Here is a 17,470-nt window from a genome sequence, read left to right on the forward strand (position 1 = left end):
ACCTGACGAAGGAGCAGCGCTCCAAAATCTTGCGATTTAAAATAAACCTGCGGGCCCGACTATAACCTGGTGTCATGTAACCTCTGACTTTGTCCACCCCAGTCCAACACTGGCACCTCCACATCATGGCTACCACCACGGAGATAGATAGTGCCTTGGTGAGGCCACATCGAGATTATTGTGTGTATTTTTGATCTCCTTTTCTAAGGAAGGATGCTCTAGCTCTCGAGGGAGTGCAGCAAAGGTTTCCCAGGCTGATTCCGGGGATGGTGGGACTGACGTACGGGGAGAGATTGACTCGGTTAGGATTGTTTTCACTGGAGTTCAGAGGAGTGGGGTGGGGGTGGGGTGGGGGGGGGGGGGGGGGGGGGGGGGGGAGATATTACAGACACTTATAATATTCTAACAGGACTAGACTGGGTGGGTGTGTCCAGAACCAGTGGTCACAGTCTGAGGATTTGAGATAGACTATTTAGGATGGAGATGAGGAGACATTTCTTCACCCAAAGCGTGGGGAGCCTGTGCAATTCATCACCACAGGAAGTAGTTGATGCCAAAGCATTGAATGGATTCAAGAGGTGGCTTGATAAAGCAACTGGGGCAAACCGGATCTAAGATTATGGAGAGAAAGTGGGATCAGGCTATTGAGTTGGACGATCAGCCATAATCGTGATGAATGGCAGAGCAGGCTCGAAGAGCTGAATGGTCTCCTCTTTCTCCTATCTTCTATGTTCCTATGACACCGTAAACTGCCGGCTCAAAGCGGAGAGGATCTCCAAGAATATTGACAGACTTCACCTGACAAAGGTGCAGCGCTTCGAAAGCTTGTGATTTCAAATGAACCTGTTACACTGTAACTTGGTGTCGTGTGACTTCTTGGAGAAAGTGAGGACTGCAGACGAGGACTGACGAGTGTGGTGCTGGAAAAGCACAGCTGGTCAGGCGGCATCTGAGGAGCAGGAGAATCGATGTTTCAGGCGTAAGCCCTTCATCAGGATCCCAGTAGCAGGTGCCTGCTCTATGTAGCTATTCTGTCACACTGGACCATTTCTGTACCACCTTCACAGTCCACTGCAAATCGCTCTTGACGTCCATCTTCGGGCTGCCCTCCAATTTGCCTTCAAGAAAATCTCTGTCAGCTCTTCGAGCCTGCTCTGCCATTCATCACGATTATGGCTGATCGTCCAACTCAATAGCCTGATCCCACTTTCTCTCCATAATCTTAGATCCGGTTTGCCCCAGTTGCTTTATCAGTGGGAACATTGACAGTTTATTCACTAATTCAATGCACAGAGAGTACTGCACTCCAGCAACGTGAATGCTTAGTTCAACGGACAATCATCAGGCCACGCAAGCTCAAGAAAATTCAATTAATAAAACAGCAGTAAAAGCAGAATGTGTAGATACAAGACCAGACCGTCCAGTCCCTCATTCCATCAATCACTTAACCTGTGCCTCAGCACCTTTCACCCAATATTGCTCCTTCTCCTTCAACCATTGCCTGTGAAAAAGCCCTCCACCTCAGTTTTCATCAACACCCAGAATCCAAAGCTTTTGAGGCAGGGTGGGGCAGGACACCCCCATATTTCCGCAGTCGAGGAATCACTCCCCAATTTCTCTCCTGAAACACCAACCTCAAATTGTAAAATTCTGGATTTCCCCAGACAGAACTTGCATTTATAAAGCACTTTCTACCATCACTAGCCATTTCAAAGACTTTTCCCACCAACTGTACTGCTATCGTATAGGAAATGTGGCAGTCAATTTGCACGCAGCAAGCTCTCCAATCTGATAAAGACCAGATGGTCAGTTTCTTCTTTGAAACATCAATTGAGGAATCAATACTGGGCAGAACTCTGGGCTAACTTCTGTGCTCTTCTTAAAAATAGTGCAAACATCTTATCACAATACCAAAAAGATTCAACCCTTCTTCCCAGCAATATCCTTTACTGACACTCTATCCCAGTGAGGTATCACTCTCATCATCACTCTTTAATTTCTTCCTAAATTCACATTCCTATCAGTAAACTGTGCACACTCACTCAGATATGACCTTTGCTGTCTCTCCCCAACAGTCTCAGACACAAGCTAACTCACTGAAATTTCCTCAATGATCTCTAGGGCAAAATATACATGGCTCTTGTGCAGTTACTTTGAGGTTCTTAAACAGATGGAATAGACATTTTGTCCTTCAAGCTGAAGTTGTCTCTGGCCTCTCCCCCCACCCACACTGGCTCACAAAAGCTCAACTTAGTAAATCAGCTATTCTGTCTCTCGATTGTTTGTCTACTCATTCAGCTCAAGTCACATGATTTCTTGAAATTACTGTTTAAGCTCACCATTGTTTAAAAAAAAATTGTGACCATTTTAAAAGGAACATCACCTTCAAAACCCATCTACTTCTCGAGTCTACCTGCCATCTTTCAACGTTCATCCTTCTCGCAAGAAAATGATTAAAGGTAGTCACGTGTACCATCTAAAAGGTGCACTGCAGTAAATCACCTGAGCATTTTCAACAGTATGTTCCAAATCCATGAATTCCACCACCAAGAAATGGCAGCTGGGTCAGCATTGCTGCCTCATAGCGCCAGGGACCCAGGTTGAATTCCACCCTCGTGCGACTGTCTGTGTGGGGTTTGCACATTCTCCCTGTGTTTAGTGTGTTTCTGCCGGGTGCTCCGGTTTCCTCTCACAGTTCAAAGATGTACAAGTTAGGTGGATTGGCCATGCTAAATTGCCTGTAGTGTCCAGGGATGTTAGGTGGATTAGCCATGAGAAATGCAAGGATAGGGTGGGGGTGGGTACAGGTGGGGAGTTCTTCGGAAGGTCTCAATGGGTCGAATACCCTGCATCCACACTGGAAGGATTGTATGATTCTACTTTAGAAGCTTAACGTTCCCAAATTCTAAAGATATAAGCCATTTCTATCCAGTTCAACAAAGACCTGGTGGCAGAAAAAAAAGTTCAGGAAATGAATAGGGAATCCTAAGTAGCCAACTGGTTCATTGGTACCGTTCAGGAAAGGATGACCCCTGCTATCCTTACTCCCTAATCTAACTTCTGTCGCACATCAAAATGGTGGAATCTTAGTTACAGTCTAGTCTAGCGAGTCAGTCATAATAATTACAGCCTGTCAACTTAGCAAAATCACTAAATACTTCAAACAGAGATGAAGAGAATTTTTTTTTTCTCGTGTTCTGAAAGACTTTGGAACTCTTTGCCTCAAAAAGGTGGAGAAGGTGAGGTCATTAAATATTTTTAAGGCAGTGGTTGATAGATTCCAGTGCAAACACGATGGGCTGAATGGCCTCCCTCTAACAGTTCGATAATTCTGTGACACTACTTACCCAGGAGAATCTTGGGTAGATGAGGATGTGGAATTCAAAACACGAATAGTTCAACCATGATATGATAGAAAGGTAGAGTTGACCCAAGGGCTTCATGGTCTCCTTCTACCTAGGACATAGAACATTACAACGCAGTACAGGCCCCCTGGCCTTCGATGTTGCGTCGACCTGTGAAACCAAACTAAAGCACATCTAACCTACACTATTCCATTATCATCCATGTGTTTATCCAATGACCACTTAAATGTCCTTAAGGTTGTCGAGTCTACTACTGTTGCAGGCAGGGCATGCCATGCTGTTACTATTCTCTGAGTAAAGAAATTACCCCTGACACGTGTCCTGTACCTATCACCCCTCAATTATATTTTCCATCTATGTATGTCTAAAACAAAGGAAAGGTGGAGTTTTCCACCCCCAACACTATCACCCACATGATGACAATGGGTCAGTCAAGATCTTTAATAATCGCAGGCCTGGAATCCCAGCCTCAAGGTGAAGCCCAGTGCAGTCTGGTTTGAAAAGACTGTTTTCTTTTATCTTTATTTTTCAATATTTTTTGCCTCAGAATCTATACTTGAGAATCTGTAGTTATGTACCTTGGTACCTAAGCTGGCACTGAAAGTGCAAACCTTTCATTGTGCTCACATGAATACATGTGACAATAAAGCTAATTCTAATCAAGTAATGTTCCGATGAGAGTTAGCTAAAAATTTGATTTAAAGAGATGGATCTTAAGAAACTTCCTTAAAAATTCTGGGGGCAGCTCGAGAACGAGTGATTAATGCCAACCTCAGTAACAATGCGGACATCTCATGGATGAGCAAAGAAATAAGAGTGATGAACATTATAATCCAGGACTACAGTTCTGAGCAAAAGTGAATGAGACATTACAAAGAACCTCTTATGAAAACAAGATTACTTCTCAGATGTCAGTTTGACGCTCTGTAACAAAAAGACACTTCTTCTGTTCTACTTCCCCAAAGAGACATTCCAACCTCACAGACTGATCAAAAAAAAACATTATCTTCCCATCAGCCCGGACAGGCTGACATGTGCAGCAGTAGGTGTGGAGGTAGAGAACATTACAGATCACACCAATTCTAACAGCTACTAATGCAACTCCTCTGGGGCCTGTGCTCATGCCTATACAGACTATAATATCCCCTTCTTGTAGGACAATGACAAAATGGATTCAAAGGAGCCAAAACAGTCTCTAGATTAATATTAAAGCTGCTCGATCCTAGGGATTTCAAGACTAGGTGGCATATTTTTAAGGAGAAGATGATTTATAAAAGACATGAGGGACAACTTTTTTTTTAAACACAGGGAATGGTTCGCGTGTGGAATGAACTTCCAAAAGAAGTGGTGGATGCGGGTATAGTTACATTTAAAAGACATTTGGATAAGTACACGAATAAGAAATGTTTGTAGGGATATGGACCATGCACAATCAGGAGGGACTAGTTTAGTTTGGGATCACGGTCGGCATGGACTGATTGGACCGAAAGGTCTGTTTCCATGTTGTCTGACTCTATGATTCTATAAATGAATTCCTTTTGACAGCTGTAATTGGCCAGTTATTGAACAAGCTGAAAATGGTCAGCTTACAGGATGTGGAGAAGTTTGGAGTGCTGACCCTGGTGGCATCCATATTTGAGCAGCACTGCAATGGTGTGCTGTTGTGGAATGGACTCCACGGAGTGAAAGGTTATAAGAAACACGACCCAAGGTCTCCAGTGCACATCGGTCAACCCGAGCAGTAAACCAACACTCCAGCTGTCCCTTTCTTCCCCAAATGAGACTGTCCCGTAGATTCACTCACTGTACAGCGCCCCTCAATGTCTATTCCCGTGGCCATGTTGCCATATTTCTAATGTTACTGACACGGCCAATCTCCCATAGTTGGCCAAAAGGTGTTGCTGAATTGCAAATCCTGCATTCACTCACCAGGAAGCTGGATGAGAGGGAACTTCATCAAGTATCCCATAAATGGAGAAGTTAACTAAAATAGATATAACTACAGTTTTACAAGGTGAAGCGGGGTGGCACGGTGGCTCAGTGGTTAGCACTGCTGCCTCACAGCATCAGGGACCCAGGTTCAATTCCACCTCCCAGGTGACTGTGCAAACGCCATACAGGCACTCTCCCAGTGTGTGCGTTGGTTTCCTCTGGGTAGTCTGGTTTCCTCTCACAGTCCAAAAATGTACAGGTTAGGTGGATTGGCTATGCTAAAGTGTCCCTAGTGTCCAGGGATGTACAGGCTGGGTGGATTAGAGAGGAAATGGCTGGGGCCCTGACAGATTTTTTTTTGCATCCTTAAACACAGGTGAGGTGCCGGAGGACTGGAGAGTTGCTCATGTTGTCCCCCTGTACAGGAAGGGTAGTAGGGATATTCCAGGTAACTACAGACCAGTGAGTCTGATGGTGGGAAAGTTGCTGGAAAAGGTACTGAGGGATAAAATTTATTTATATTTGGAAAAGAATGTGCTTATCAGTGATAAGCAACCTGGTTTGTGCAGGGGAGATTGTGCCTTACCAACTTAATAGAGTTCTTTGAGGAAGTGACCAAGTTGATAAATGAAGGAAGGGTTGTAGATGTCATATACATGAACTTTAGTCAGGCGTTTAACAAGGTTCCCCATGGTAGACTAATGGAGAAAGTGAAGTCACATGGTATTTCTAGCTAGGTGGATAAAGAACTGGTTGAGCGACAGGAGACAGAGAATAGTACTTGAAGGGAGTTTCTTGAAATGGAGAAAGGTGACCAGTGGTTTTCCACAGGGATCAGTGTTGGGACCACTGCTGTTTGTGATAAATGATCTGGAAGAGGGCACTGTTGGTATGATCAGAAAGTTTACAGATGACAAAAAGATTGGTGGAGTAGCAGAAAACATAGGGGACTGTCAAAGAATACATGAGAATATAGATAGACTGAAGAGTTGGGCGGAAAAGTGGCAGATGGAGTTCAATCCAGGCAGATGTGAGGTGATGCATTTTGGGAAGTCTAATTCTAGAGCGAATCATACAGTAAATTGAAGAGCTTTGGGAAAAGTTGATGGGCAGAGAGATCTAGGAGTTCAGGTCCATTGTACCCTGAAGGTTGCTGCACAGGTGGATAGAGTGGTCAAGAAGGCATATGGTATACGTGCCTTCATCAGACGGGGTATAAGAGCTGGCAGGTCATGTTAAAGTTGTACAAGACATTGGTTTGGCCGCATTTAGAATACTGTGTACAGTTCTGGTTACCACATTACCAAAAGGATGTGGACACTTTGGAGAGGGTGCAGAAAAGGCTTACAAGGATGTTGCCTGGTATGGAAGGTACTAGTTATGAAGAGAGGTTGAGTAGGTTAGGTTTATTTTCATTAGAAAAAAGGAGATTGAGGGGGGTGAGGGGGGACCTGATTGAGGTTTACAAAATCATGAAGGGTACAGACAGCGTAGATAGAGATAAGCTTTTTCCCAGGGTGAGGGATTCAATAACGAGAGGTCATGCTTTCAATGTGAGAGGTGGAAAGTTTAAGGAGGATACACGCGGTAAGTACTTTACACAGAGGGTGGTAGGTGCCTGGAACGTATTGCCAGCAGAGGTGGTAGAGGCAGGCATGGTAGATTCATTTAAGATGCATCTGGACAGATGCATGAGAAGGTGGGATACAGATGCTTATGAATTGGGCGACAGGTTTAGACAGTGGATTTGGATCAGCTCAGGTTTGGAGGGCCGAAGGGCCTGTTCCTGGGCTGTAAATTTTCTTTGTTCTTTGTTCTTTGATTAGCCATGGGAAATGCAGGGTTACAGGGATAGGCTGGGAGGGGCTGGGTCTGGATGGGATGCTTTTCAGAGCTTTGGTATGCACCTGATGGGCTGAATGGCCTACCTCTACACTCTAGGTATTCTATGATTCCACTTCAAAGCAGAGGGTTCCATAACAGTACACATATCATATAATACTTGGAAAAGCATTGGTCTGGAAGCACAGAATCCCAAACTGGCTCACCCGAACCGGAACCAACCCCCACTCCACTGAGGGAGCTCCTTGGAATCGATTTGAGGGACGCTGTCCAGCGAGTAAAAAAACTCTGCACTTAATAAAGCCCATCTCTAGATTTCCTGTTTACACTGTACACAAGATCGGGATGAGGGTCCAAAGTTTAATGCATATTTTTCCTGGAAGGACTGATTTTACAAACCTTTGCAGACCAGAACTCAAGCTGCTGGAAAACTGTGGGATGGAGGTGCCCATGCAGTTCCAACCTCGTCTCATGACTTGAGCATGTAATCTTAAATTGCAAGACAGCACAATCCTGAGGGACAGCTGCCTCGTCAGAAATGTCAGCTTGCTAGGTCAATCTGAAGGCCACATTTGCAATTCAGGGAAAGACGGAGTCGTGGGGCCTGTTTCCATGGCTCTTCGGCCCAATTTGCCCATCCTGCCCAGATTTAACAATTAAACTAGTCCCATTTGCCTGCATTTGGTCCACATCCCTCCATACCTATCCTGTCCATGTACCTTGCGAAATGTTTCTTAAATGACAAAATTTTTACTCGCCTCCACCATTACCTCTGGCTACCCACTGCAAAACACTGTGAAACAATGGACCCCTCACACTTTACACCTATGGCCCCCCCAGATTTAGACTCACCCACCATGGGGAGAAGCTGTTAGCTATCTATCGTATCCATGCCTCTCATGATTTCATACACCTGTACAAAGTCATGCCTCAGTGTCCTACGCGCCTGGGGAAAAAAGTCCCAGCCTATCCGGCCTCTCCTTAGAACTCAAACCTTCCAGTTTAGGTAGCATCTTGGTAAATCTTTTCTATCATAGAGTGACCAGAACTACACACATTATTCCAAACGTGGCCTGACCAATGTCTTGTATTTGCAGGGTTTTTTTGTTTGAAAAAGGGAACAAAGTATTTAGCCCATTCATCAAAACATGGAATTCAATCACAGTCACAACAATATGAAATCAATGTTGATGTTTTTCTGACGCAACAATCATTTCCATTAAAAATGCTTTGAATATATAATTTAACAATAATGCAATCCAGTGTTAAAACTCATACAATACCAGGTAACAGTCCAATGGATTTATTGGAAGCACTAGCTCTCGAGGCACAGCTCCTTCGTCTAGTAGCTGTAGAACAGGACCATATGACACAGAATTTACAGTGAAAGATCAAAGTGTCATACAACTGATGCAAAGTATTGAACAAAGCTAGATTGCTGTTATGGCTTTAATTACTTAGAATGGGATTTCAAAAGATTACCCATCAGGAAGATGAGTTTGATCTTATTTATTCTTATGAAGGTGTAAGGGGTATTGTAACTTTAAGAAAACTGATGGACTTAGCAAGAACACGGAGTACTTGAGAATTTACAATGTAACATTTAATCCAGCAGCTAGCAGTATCCAGGTTGTTATGAGACAAAAAAACAAATTCAAATTCAGCCAATCAATTTAAATTATGCCCCCAAGATAATAACCTCCAATCAAGTTTGAATTTAGTATTTTGACAATATTAAGCCAAACAAAACAAGCTGATGTTTTGGGGTATAAGACTGGGAAAAATTGAACAGTTGGAGGAGAACTGCCCAACCACCAGCATGTGCAGACTGCCCAAAGAATAGCTCTTTTAAAAGGTACCTTTATCGATCAATGACCTATGAAACAGAAATCCCTAAGAAGAAAAGAAGACAGAGGAGGATATAAAGAGAAGGTTCGACAGCTGGCTGGTTTTGAAATTTTATTTTTAATTGGGGTTTTATTGGACCAGTATTGGAGAAGGGAAAGTAAAAGATAAATGAGAGAAAGGAGTTGTAAATAGTTGTTAGTTAATATTTACGTTAGACTTAAAGAATAAAGTTCTTAATTGTTTTTGTACTTTAAATAGTGACTTTTGGGATAGTTCTTTGCATCTCGTCCCAATAGATTATATTATAGATTATAGATTACAGCAGGGGTTAAATCATTTCTGTGTTGCAGGTTTAAATTGGCGGGGTGGGGGGTTAATGCCGTTACATTATATACTAAAATCTCCCAGTCTCCTACATTACAACCTTGACTATACTTCAATCAAACTATGAAGTGCTTGGGACAGGAAAGCATTCATTCTTCCACAGCTAATTCCCACAAGGCATTACTTTTTTACTTAGATTAGATTTAGATTACTTAGATTACTTAGTGTGGAAACAGGCCCTTCGGCCCAACAAGTCCACACCGACTGTCCGAAGCGCAACCCACCCAGACCCATTCCCCTACATTTACCCCTTCACCTAACACTACGGGCAATTTAGCATGGCCAATTCACCTAACCTGCACATTTTTGGATTGATGGAGGAAACCGGAGCACCCGGAGGAAACCCACACAGACACGGGGAGAATGTGCAAATTCCACACAGTGAGTCACCCGAGGCTGGAATTGAACCCGGGTCTCTGACGCTGTGAGGCAGCAGTGCTAACTACTGTGCCACCATGCCGCCCCCAAACCTATATTCCCATTTTAAGTGATTAAAGACTGAACATCAATCCACATTTGTTCAATTGAATCAGTTGAATGACAATTTGATCTTTTAGTAAAAATTCTATGTCCTATGATTCTGCCCCACTAGCTACCTCCCAAACCTTGTGCTTTCAAATAAACCTGTTGGACTATAACCTGGTGTTGTGTGATTTTTAACTTCATCCACCCCCTTCCAACACCAGCACCTCCACATCATGTAATCCAATGTGTAACAGTGGTATTTTCTTCTGGTTTGAACCAGATAGCATGGCTTTGAAACATGGTCTTGGTTGTGTGTGGGGGTATAATGTGCATCCCTTGTTTCAGATCAACAAGGCCTAAAAATCACCTCAATATTGGGCCCCAAATAATGGAGCCTGCTGGACACAAACAGCAACTAGAGGATGGAAGTCAGAATTGCCAATATGGATGAAGAGGAGCTCTTGTCAGAGAAGTCATTCTGAAACCCAACAGCACAGAAGGAGACTCAACCCATCATGCAAATGTCAGCTGTTTGAAGTAGCAAGCCAATTGGACATACTCCCCCGATCTTTCCCTTTAGCCTTGCAAATTATTCCTTTTCAAATATTGATCCAATTCACTTTTGAAAGTTACTTGCGAATCTGCTTCCACCATCTGTTCAGCCACTGGATTCCAGATAATCAGAAATCACAGACATTTCTCCTCATCTCCTCACTGTTTCGCCTGCCAATTCTGTTAACTCGTTGTCCTCTAATCGCAGACACTCCCGTCAGGAAGATGATTTTGATCTTATTTACGTAATAAAATCTCCCTGTCTCCTACATTGCAACCTTGACTATACTTCAAAGGTCTATTGACCATGAAGTGTTTGGGACAGGAAAGCATTCATTCTTCCACAGCTAATTCCCACAAGGCATCGATTTCCTCTTGACATTCAATGGTACTATCCTTGTTGATTCCTTTAACATCCTGGAGGTTACCATTGACTGGAAATTGAACTGAACTCACCACATACATACCGTAGAGACAGAAGCAAGTCAAAAGGTTAGGAATCCTGCTGTGAGTAACTCACCTCCTGAATCGCTGAAGCTTGGTCACTATCGAGAAGGCACAAGTCAGGAGTGTGATGGAATATTCCCCACTTGCCTGGGTGAGTGAAGCGCCAAGAACACTCACAAAGATTGACACCATCCAGGACAAAGCAGCCTACCTGATTGCCAGTACCTCCAAACTTTCAGTACCTCCACACTGCTGCTCAGTATCAGCAGTGTGTACCATCTAAAAGATGCACTGCACAAAGACTCCTGAGACAGCACCCTCCAAACCCACAACCTTTACCATTTGTAGCCATCTACGTCTGAACAAGATTAGTATGGAAACAGGCCCTTCGGCCCAACAAGTCCACACCGACCCGCCGAAGAGCAACCCACCCAGACCCATTCCCCTACATTTACCCCTTCACCTAACACTACGGGCAATTTAGCACAGCCAATTCACCTAACCGGCACATTTTTGGACTGTGGGAGGAAACCTGAGCACCTGGAGGAAACCCACGCAGACACGGGGAGAACGTGCAAACTCCACACAGACAGTTGCCTGAGGCGGGAATTGAAGCCGGTCTCTGGCACTGTGAGGCAGCAGTGCTAACTACTGTGCCACCCCTAAAGGGCAGCAGACACTTGGGAATAGCCACAACTTGCAAGTTCACTTCCAAGTCTCTCACTATCCTGACTTGTTACCATACTGGCATTGGATCAGTTCTCCCTTTTTTAACAGAACTCTGTATATGCTGACACCACATGGACTGCAGTTGCACAAGGAGGCAGCTCAACAGCACCTTCTACTGGCCAATTAGAGATAGTCAATAAATGCTAGTCATGTCAACAGCACCGACATCCTGGAACTGAATGAACTTAGAAACACTTTTTTTTTTAAAGGCAAGTCCCACTCAGACGTAGATGACTACAAATGGTAAAAATCTGAGGAAAAACGAGATCCATGAATAGCCATACACCTGCCGAATGGGTGATCCATTCAGCATGGCACCAAGCAAGTCCACTGAGGAGAGACAATCTTCTCTTAACCTCGAAACGACTTTACCATAACCATTCAAAAAGAAATCAATTGACCGTCGCAGTGTTGGTTCAAAGGGGCCTGCAGCCTTCCATAAACGGGGGTCTACCCAGTTTTTGTAAACAACATCCTTCCTTGGGCTGCTTTGGCATTTTTAATCCCTTTCAATCTGGCAGAGTTTTGTCCATTTGATGCAAAAGGTTCCTCAACTTTAACACCGAGGTCACACGGATGGTCTAACACAGGGTCCCGATTCCTCAGGATCTGTCCATCATCTACAAGGCAAACATCAGGCCTGCTCGTCAATTGTCTAGCAGAGGAGGGCTTCAGCATGCCACTGTGCTGATGTCTTCACTGCCAGCTCTCCCCGGGCACTACCACCCACAGTACCTCACAGATCTGTGCAAAAGCTGGAGAAGTCAGAGGGGAGCATCATTTGTCACTCCAACAGCACTCAGAAGCTCCACACCATCCAGGACAAAGCAACACCTCTTGGTCAACACAGCTTAAAAAATAAACAATTCACACCCTCCACCTCTGGTGCACCCCTGCAGTGAGGTCTAAAGTCCATAAGATTCAGCACAGAGAAGTATTTGTAATAACTCATTCTGATGCTCCAAACCATGAAGAACAGGGTTCATGTCTGACAGTGGAAATTCGGGATAATCGTTTGGAGTTGTGAGCTCCTGAAGCAGCAACAATGTCTGTTGAGTGGGGAGTCTGGTGGGAACAGTGTTGGGATTGGCTCCACCATGCATGTATGAATGGTGCCGTGCCCTATCAGAATCTTCACAATAGTTACGGGCAAAACCATCCTCGTCTTCCAACCTGCACACACTCGGGGCTTGCACCAATATTTACACACCAAGATGGGCTCACGGGTTGGGAAGTTCTGTTGCAGTAGGACGAGGGAAGCAGGGACATGGGGCCACTAGCGCCATCTGCAAATCCCTCTCCAAGCCACCTACCATTGCGGCTTGGAAACAGATCACCTTTCCTTCAGTGTCGCTGGGTCAAACTCCTGAAGCTCCCTCCCCACCAACCCCGCAGGTGCCCCTTCATCACATGGACTGCAGCGGTTCATGAAGGCAGCTCACCATTACCTTCTCGAAGACAATTATTGATGGGCAATAAATGCAGCAATGTCAGTTACACCCACATCCAACAAACAAGAAAGAGTTCTGCTCCCACCTTCTGTGGTAGAATTGTATTACCCACCTACATAAGGAAGACCTTTTAAGCACGCCTGAATCCACGCGAGTGAACAATCAATTCTACCAATTGAAACTTGTATAACTATCAAACAGAGCAACTGTGTTGCTCCAGTGCCCTGTAATTTATTGTCTTAATTTGTGGGTTTTGATGAACTGTCACCACATCGAAGGAGTCTCTGTCACGGTGATTAAAGCCAATGTTCTCCCACATCCTAGTTACTTTTGAGAATTAGTCCACCAGGTGACTCAATGCATCTGACACCTAACGGCACACTAACAGAATTATTCTTTATTTTAAGTTTCATAACAGTACTACCAGAGAAAGCGTGATTGCAAATAATTAAGCTTCAACTCCCACAGTATTAAAATAAACATGTCAACACTGTAATTCACCCTCCGAATTATCAAGTCAGTTCAATGTATTCTGAGGATCTTTAAATCCAGGCTTGTAATTACAAATAAAGGTGTAATTACTTAGTTGAAAAAAAAAGTGCAAAAACTTTTTCCTTTCTCAGAGTTCCTTTGTTCTGGTTTCACTCGATATAACAACAAATCCATGGCGTGTGTTCCTCATCAAAACATGTTGCTCATTGTTAAAAGGCAGACCTTACAGGAAACATTCCCAAATCAAAGACTTATTTTTAAAATCACCCAATAGCAATGCAGACAAATCACATCACGATAATCTTAACTGAAAATACATTCAATGTTTATAATTTCAAAGCAGGTCCTTCCTGCACCGTCTGGTTCAGCTCCAAGCCAATATTACACAGCCAATTTTAACTTAATCCACTTGCCATATCACTGACCGTAGAACTGTCCAATCTTGGCACAGCCTGTACTATCAAAGAATGTGGGAGCAGTGACAGGAATTTTGTACTTCTGGAGTTCCCGTGTCCTGGACCTCAATCTGAATTGGTTGAAAACGTGTCTAGAATTTTGGTAGGTATTGGCCAACAACCCTCCTTCCCAGCTTGGTCACCGTGCAGTCATTTAACTGGTGAGCAATTAATTGGCTCCAGCCATAAATTCTATGTTTATCCCACAATACCCTTAAAACAGGGAGGAAGCACAACTCTAAAAGCAACCATCCAATCAGAAGGCCAACGGCTCTCCGAGGTTTCAGGCACTGGCTGCAGTTGCAGCAGCACCACCAGGAGCAATGGTCATCACTGGGACTGCAGTCGGTCCCTGAAGAAAAGACACCATGGGCTTGCACTTAACCCTAAGCTCGGGGTTTCACTGGGGTAGGGTTGGCAGACCTCGGCAGGTGGGGGTGAGCAAACTTTAGCCTTGTTGGGGGGGGGCTGGGAAAATGAGGGTTGACTCCCTGGAAGTGGTTGAGTGGAGTGGGGGATTGGGCCTGGACTAGACATAGGGTATCCAAGCAGGAGACGTGCATCTCACCCAGCCACAAGGCCATCGGACTGGCTGTGCAGGTAACATCCCTATGATAACAGAAACAGGTATCTCAGTGGTCTCCAGAGATCCCAATGGAAGGGCAGCTACCACTGTCAAAACTTCCATGGAGGTGAGTAGGCACTACTGCTATGGTGCCCAATTTTATCATCCATCGTCTGCCAGCCACTCCCCTCGATGAGCGAGTGGTCAATCAATGGAACAGAGTTCCCAGAGAGACAGCGAAAACAGGTTGTATTAATTGAATGACAGAGGTCAAGTAAATGTCCTTCATAAAACTGCAAGTTGGATGGTAGCAAAGCGCACTCCATGTTTGAAATGGGGTCTCCTTGCAAGGTAAAATGTTCCCCCCATTCCTCACATCTTTTCCATGGCATTAGAAGAGATTGTCTGTTTTGACTGATCGAGACCATCACTGTGACATGTCACTGACAGGTCAGTAGAAGCTGGAAACTGGTCTTTCCTAATCCACTAATTCCCACGATCCCTAAACACTGTATATGTGGTTGGAACAATTGAATCAGTTACCTTTGTGGTAGAAATGCGACCAATCCCTACTCTAGACCTGCATCACAACATAACCTATGGCAATACCCTGGCCAATCAGAGTTGACTTGACTGGTTTGAATAAAAGCAATAAGATCAACAGTTCCCACTGACAACCAATCCATCCCATCATCTCTTACTGCATAATTTGTTAGCTCCTTGCTAAGTTCGCTTTTCTTGTGTCTCAGTCCTGATGCGTACAAAACTGGAGACATTTCAGATTCACGCCTCTTTTTAGCAATGTTTCAGAATTAATCCTTGGTCTACTTAACAAAGGGATCAAGGAGCAAAATGATCTTTTGGGAGTGAGGTGGTTGCTCCAGTTCAAAACAAATTACAGCTTCTTTCACCAATTTACATGACATCAATATTGCCCAGGACTATTTGTACATACATTGCTCCACACCTAAATGAAAATTACCAGGAGCCTACGGTTAGTGCTGCTGATGCAGTACACCTCAATGTGAGGGCAGGCTTTGAGAGATGACTGACCTGTTTGGGACTTTCTGTGTATATTACCTTGAGGAGGGTGGGAAATCCCAGGGAAGCACAAACTGGATGTTCGCCCACATTCCCAGGAAGTCCTTGTCACCACGCCAAAAGCTTACATTTCAAGGTTAATCCCAACTTTCCAAACAGGCAGTCACACATATTTACTCACAACTGGTATTGGGGATAACCAATAGGACAACATATTACACACAAATAACAGAGAATGGGCTGCACAGGAATAGGCCATTCAACCCAAATAGTCTATTCTGCACCACATCAACCTCCTCATAGCCCTCTTCATCTAATCCCGTCAAACATAAATACATGCGGGAGAAGGGAGCAGAGGTTATCTCGTTTTCTCAATATATGGGATTGAGTAATTGCAGTGTAATTTACTGCACAAGTTCATATTAAATCACAAAAAACAGGAGCAAAACTCTCACCTTTCATAACTGGTGACTGAATGTTTTTGAATTATAACCTTACACACTTATTCACGTTTAACGTCCATTACCTCATCCATCCTTTATAATTCGAATACCGCTAAAGCTACATTCAGAGGCTGCATGACTTCTTTTCTGATTCACAGCAGGATATCACCAGGAAATAATTCAAAATTAGAAAAAGAAACATAAAACTGCAGTAAATTCATGGCTCAGAAACAGAATTTCCAGCCCAACAGGTCTACAATGATGTCAATGGTGTGTGTAAATCCCTCACTTCGCTCTACATAACACAAACAACATCCACAGTCCAACAATACTCTTTTTTTGAAAAGAAAGCTGGAACAAACACTGGAGACTGTCCTCCTGTTGAATTTTACTTATGATTATACCCTTTTGGTTCAGACTGGGAGTCCACTGGGGCGGCACGGTGGCTCAGTGGTTAGCACTGCTGCCACACAGCGCCAGGGACCAGGTTCGATTCCAGCCTCGGGTGACTGTCTGTGTGGAGTTTGCACATTCTCCCCTTAGTGTGTGGGTTTCCTCCAGGTGCTCCGGTCTCCTCCCACAGCGCAAAGATGTGCAGGTTAGGTGATCTGGCCGTGCTAAATTGCCTTATAGTGTCCAGGGATGTGTAGATTAGGTGGATTAGCCATGGGAAATGAAGAGTTACAATGAGGGTGTTGGGTCTGGGTGGGGGGGGGTGAGGGGCTAGGTCTGGGTGAGATGCTCTTTGGAGGGTCAATATGGACTTAATGGGCCAAATGGCCTGCTTTCACACTGTAGGGATTCTATGTGGATTCCCACCTTCCCTTATTTTAGTTCTACAGTCAGGTGACAGGGCTGACATTTAAACCACTGCCTCAGAGCATCATTTTTGCCACAGATGGGAACAACCTGCCCATCAGGTGCACATAGGCTCCCTGCAGAGTCATCAAGTCAGTCCAGTCCCACTCTTTCCTCTAGCCCTGTGTGTTTCATTCCCTCAGGTGCCCATCTAACTTCCTTTTGAAATGATTTTATCATTTCTGCTTCCACTAACTTCCAGATCATTACCACTCACTGCATTAAAAACTAACTTTTAACCTCAAAAGTCCCTTGTATCTCTTGCCCAAAGCCTCAAATCTATCTCTCGTAATCCGTCAACATCAGCTAATGGGAGCAGCTTTTTCTTTCTCAATCTCATCCTAACCCATCACAACCTTATACACGGTCATAAAATCTCCCTCAGTGACCCTTCACTCCAAGGAAAATAATGCCAGCATCTCCAAATTAGCCATAAAGCTAAAATCCTTCAAACCACAAATCATTCTGGTTAATCTCCTCTGAACCTTCTCAAGGACACTCACATTCTTCATAAGGTATAGTGACCAAAATCAGACTTCTATATGCAGCCAAACTAAAGCGTTATAAACTTCATCATCTCCTCTCTGCTTCTGTTCTCAAT

At 44.1% G+C, this 17,470-nt stretch overlaps 1 protein-coding gene across 9 annotated transcripts in view; it reads right to left on the bottom strand.

Annotated features, from left to right (window-relative positions):
* Positions 1-17,470, bottom strand: part of LOC122541051 (multiple C2 and transmembrane domain-containing protein 2-like) — a 487,119-nt gene that overhangs the window by 337,628 nt on the left and 132,021 nt on the right. The window lies entirely within an intron of this gene.

Source organism: Chiloscyllium plagiosum, unplaced genomic scaffold (assembly GCF_037043375.1).
Source record: "Chiloscyllium plagiosum isolate Xiang-an unplaced genomic scaffold, Cpla_swu_hap1 HiC_scaffold_39, whole genome shotgun sequence".
NCBI classification, from domain to species: domain Eukaryota; kingdom Metazoa; phylum Chordata; class Chondrichthyes; order Orectolobiformes; family Hemiscylliidae; genus Chiloscyllium; species Chiloscyllium plagiosum.